General features: G+C 41.1%; 1 protein-coding gene across 5 annotated transcripts in view; it reads right to left on the bottom strand.

Annotated features, from left to right (window-relative positions):
• The window catches only part of ppfibp2b (PPFIA binding protein 2b), a 98,964-nt gene extending 93,744 nt beyond the window's left edge, over positions 1-5,220 (bottom strand). For 3 of the 5 annotated variants that reach the window (XM_042223471.1, XM_042223472.1, XM_042223473.1), the window contains exon 1: positions 5,044-5,220. The gene's annotated coding sequence lies outside the window, so the exon portion shown is untranslated. The remainder of the gene's footprint in view (positions 1-5,043) is intronic. The other 2 variants (XM_042223474.1, XM_042223475.1) reach the window with 1 other exon arrangement.

Genomic DNA, 5,220 nt, shown 5'->3' with positions numbered 1-5,220 from the left:
AGGATGCAGCCCATGAATTTGGACATGTCCAGAGTATAATCGCAGCCTTTGCGGTTAGAAAATTGCACTTGATCATGTCGCGATATTATTGCAAATGCGATATATCGTTCAGCCCTAATGTATACATATGTATACAGATGAACTGTATAGCAGTCCATCTGTGTACATAGCGGAGGACATAAAGCCACATACTGCTGTGGACACTCCCAGCAAATGTCAGTCACTCAAAGGAATCACTGTAGGTTTAGGTATACGCTGTATTCTGACCATTTTCACTGTTCACGAGGAGATGAAGCAATAACGTGCTGCAAGATTCAAAGACCAAACAGTTTTTGCATTTTTTTAAATGTTTTATCCAAAACATTAAAAAAAAGAACAATAAACCAAGTTCTAGATAAATTAGTTTGAATCACAGCATTATTGCTATTAAATTATTATTTCTATTAAAATCTTGAGCCACTATAAGTTTCTTAGGGAGGTCTGTGAAAATCTGATATCAACACAGCTCTACTTTCTTCTACTCAAAGATGTAAACAGAAAAGAAAAGAAGACTTATTTAATATAAAATATAAAAATATCCATGCACCAATAGTGCAAATGTTGCTCTGAATACCTTTTCTTTATACTAATATATATTAATAATCAAGACTATAGGACTCTATGCAGTGAACGCACCACTAGTGCTTCATTGGAATTTAGTAGGTAAATAGCAGTCAGGTGCTGCCAATCAAGCATCTGATTAACTGATTATCTATAAAAGCAGGATTTCTGGCAGCTTGCTGGTCTGCAGCATTCAAGTGCGCGTGAACACTATGTCACAATCTACCCAGGAGTTGGCATCTCATTAAATGAATCACTTATTTAGGTAACTCCTGCTGTCAAAGTGTCCTTAAACTCACCACTCTTTACCTTAAATGTGCACCTCCCCTCTCCTTACTTCCCGATTTATTGCCCTGTAAAGCTCTTCTTCACCTCCTCTCTGCTCTCTTCATCAGCTGCTTTGTTTGATATCATTTCTGACAAGTCTAACTGTGAGATTCGATCACTGACTCGCTCGCATGCCCAGACCCATGCATGTGCATGAGTGTTTCAATGCCATAAAAAACCGAGCAGCTTCAGTACAAAACACTTGAATGTATTACCCCTTAAAAAAACAAATGCTTACTTCCATTAATCCAGAAAAGTGGACAAAATTGCTCAAGTGCAGTGCCATCTAACAGTCTCAGAACAACTCAACAAGATTTACCTACCAAAATCAAATCATATAAGCTTTTATCTTCAATGGCTTTTCTTGATATCCACTTAAATAACACTGTAAATCAATACGTATGAATATAAGTTTACTGTAATGTTCATTTAACAAACAGCTTTTATTTTTCTACATTTGCACTTGCCTATTAGCCTTCTGTCTTTTCTTTCCCTGCCTCTAGGAAGGCAGGTGAGACAGCACAAAGAGCCACCAGAGCGGGTATGGTTTGCCCCCTCATATGGGGCTATTATTTTTAAACATGTTTGACTTTTTTACTTGCTTTTAAATCGTATTGTGCCCCGTTTATCATCTACCCTTCTTCAAAGGGTAAATGATAAACCCTCGATGCAAACGTTAGCTGCTTTAACCCCCTCAAACAACCCCCCACCTTTTTTTCTTAATCAGATCAAGTTGCATTATGAGCATAAAAATGACATTTCAGGCTGTCATACAAAAGCTAATGGGGGAGTTTTACAGTAACAAAGCAGGACTCAAATAACCACTCTTGTCTTGTAAACAAAGTTATGCAGAAGAGCATCTCTCAATGCACAAAAGCTTGAACCTTGAAGCAGATGGGCAATGAAGGAGTAGAAGACCACACCAGGTGCCCCTCATGTCAGCTAGGATCAAAAACCTGAGACTGCAGTTCCCACAGGATCATGAAAACAACAGAAGACTGGAAATTTGTTGCCTGGTCCAATGAGTTTCAGTTTGTGCCGCAACATTCAGATGGAAGGGTCAGAATTTGGCATGAACAACATGAAAACTTCAATACATCCTGCTGTCAGCCGAGCATTGTTTAAACACCCAGCCTATTTCATTATTCTCAGTGGCCATGACCACAGTGTCTCCATTTTTTGTAACGGCGTGATGCTATCATGCCAGTATGGACCCAAATCTTGCACCTTGATCAATTAAGCCAGTTCTAAAGGAAAAAGAGGGGTGAGGGTTGTTATTAGAAAGGTGTGCCTAATAAAGTGTCAAGTGTGAGTGAGTCATTAGTTTTACCTCCTTTCTAGAGCAGCCTCCAGTATCCACACACCGCAGGCTGCACACTTATTGCACTCGAGTAGGGGGATTAAAGATGTGCTGAAGTTCCATAACACTTTGACATGATACATTTGCATATTTTTACACATTACCGAGCACTTCCACCAACACAGTACTCCCTTTTATCAAATGTTAAACCTTTAACTCATCCCTTGCACACTGCGTTGCTGCAGCGAGGATTTGAGAAGGAGCAAAATAGCGGCTGAAAAACCAAAGAAAAACCTAATCCTTTCGTTTACCTTCTTTCTGCTCTGCTTATTCCTCCTGGAATCCGCAAATTTCTTACTACTTTATTTTCTCTTAAATGGGACAACACAGCATGAGCAGCATCTAGCCTCTGCTGTTCTCTAACACCTCTTCACATTCCTCGACAAAGAAAGCCAAAGATCGCCTCGGACAAGCCAGAGTTTCTCCTCTTTCTCTCTCTGACACTTTTCTTTCACTCCTTCACTTCAGCAAGATTAACAGCCTGACTTTGTCTTTTCAGGTTTCTACGCTTTTCCTCTTTTTGCTATTTCGCTTTCATTCCTCTCACCCATATCTCTCCTCTTCTCCTTTGTCTCTCCCTCTAAGCAGCAGTGGAACTACATCATAGCCGTGGACGGACGGCAGCGGCTGTAAAGATGACAGAGCAATCATCTGAACATGGCCACTCTGGGACTTAGACGAGCAGCTTTGATCACAGAAATGAGTGCCATCATCTGCTTGACCCAGTGTGTGTGCACCCTGCGTAAACCTATCACGACAAGCCGATGAACGCTATTGTCAAAAATAAACTGTTGCAACAATAAATGTTACCAATTTAGGGCTTTTATCAACTGCCACTTCAGCCGAGCTCCTGTGTGCATTTCTTCTGTTTCCGTGTGCTAATGCCACCCAAGTGCCAACCTCAGCAGCGTTAATCAGCTCACTGTCGTCAGCGGCAATGATGCCTTTCAACTCCGTCTCTTTTTAAAATGAGATTTGCAACAGAAAGGAGGCACCGGCCTGATGTATTCACTGGCAGGAGGCTCCTTCAGCTCTCTCATGTCTCTGATGTTTATGCGTGCATGTGTGTGTGTGTGTGTGGTGTTGTGTGGTGTGTGTTGTGTGTGTGTGTGTGTGTGTGTACTCTGTCTAGATGGAACAGATGCTTCAGCGAAGGGGGGCCACACATCAACCTTGATATTCTGCTGTTAGCATATCAGCGTCCCCCCTCTTTCACCCGCCCCCTTTCCATTTTACTCACGCTGTCAGAAATTGATGATCTGCAATTACACAGCATGTGTCGGTGCAACTAAACATCATTTAATAGCTCCGAGCTGACAGTACATGACTGAGCAAGCAAGCGGAGAAACACCCGTGTCACAGTGAAACTACCATGTTGTCTCCAACAGACCATGTTGCATTTTGTTGTTATGTAGAAAAATATATATAATGGGATATACAATGTAGGGAAAATTAAGGGTGATGGGGACGATTTTGGAATTTCTGGCTTGTGTAAACTTTCTTGTTGTAAATTCTAAGAAAAGCTTCGGCCCACTATGTGATATTCTGTAAAGATGAAGAGGTTTAGGATTTATTTGAGCTGGAATTAAGAGCAGATCATACTCCAAGAAAGCACACCAAACCCTTTTTGTGTAAAAAGACCCAAAGCACCATTTTCGTAACATCTCCCTGTTGGGACCGAACATTTGACTACTTATTTCAGCTTTGCTAGAAACTTACAGCATGTTGCACAGTTTGTGTCATACTTGTCCTTTACTTTGACATAATTTTGCTTTTTTTTCTATCATATTTCTGTCCACAGTCATTACGGTATAAAACTGCATCACTTTCACAGGAAATCACTTACTAGTGGAAATAGCTGGGTACTGTCATGGTACTGTTACGGCCCTCAGTGGGCGAGGTGAGGGTTTTTAAAGTACCCACCTCTGTTAGGTGTGTCATGCATTTGTGCCATGTAGTGACTCAGAATACAGACTTCATCACTACATTCTGTAGAAGATTTGAGTGACTGGGTGTCGGAGGTCACTGATCTGCAAAATGCAAAGTTCGTCTCTACTGCCAAGTTAGTAAGGTGAAAGGACCAATCAAAAATACCTATGTAATACCTTTTTACGGCAGCAGCAACAGCAGCATGTTACCTTTATGCGTATGCTAAGTTCCTCAGCCTATGCTTTTCTGTTTGAAGCTAGCCCCGCCCACCCGCGTATGCCACAACAGCTTGCACATTTATTTTTCATTATTTGGTTTCAGAGCTCCGCCTTAGAAAAAGAAGTTGTCATTTTGCATGTACAAGGAAGAAAACAAACCATGTATACTTATACTGTCGCATTCAACCTTATGTCCCAATTACTCTTAATAGAAAGGCTGATATGCTCACAGCACAACCCCAGCAGGATTATCAGTGAAGCATTTTTAAGACTTAATACAATATTTGAAATACAGGCTGTGCTGAAGTCTCTCCTGACATAACTGAGTGCCACCATAAGCACTATCTGCGAACCTCGGACCACAAATTCACTTTTAAGTAAAAGAAGACAAAAACATTAGCCGCACTTTAACTCGCACATATTGAACACTAATTACTCAGGAATGAGACAACTTGTCAAATATTTGGTGCTTTTTTTTTGTTGCAGCAAAACAACAACTTGTAAAATGTAATTACCGAAATGAAAAGGCTATTTTCACACAAAAATAAGTTGGAGTTTAAATGTATTAGAGATGTGGGGAAACTACTACATTAAAGTCATGTTACTCACGTTGTGCGACCCTCTGACGCGCAGTCCAAACAAATCCTTTAACTGCGTTTCTGGGAGACGCTTGAAGATAAAGTGAGAGGGCACAAACGCGCCATTACGCGTACATACAGCAGTCGTGCGCGTAAGGTGCCCTGACCTGTGTTAACTGTCTGTCTGTCTGTACTCTGCGCTGCGCCG

The sequence above is a fragment of the Haplochromis burtoni genome, unplaced genomic scaffold (assembly GCF_018398535.1).
Source record: "Haplochromis burtoni strain Fernald_Lab_line unplaced genomic scaffold, NCSU_Asbu1 Contig_112, whole genome shotgun sequence".
In the NCBI taxonomy this organism is placed as follows: domain Eukaryota; kingdom Metazoa; phylum Chordata; class Actinopteri; order Cichliformes; family Cichlidae; genus Haplochromis; species Haplochromis burtoni.
Note: the sequence above shows the minus strand (reverse complement) of the source record. Positions and strands in the feature narration are given on the sequence as shown.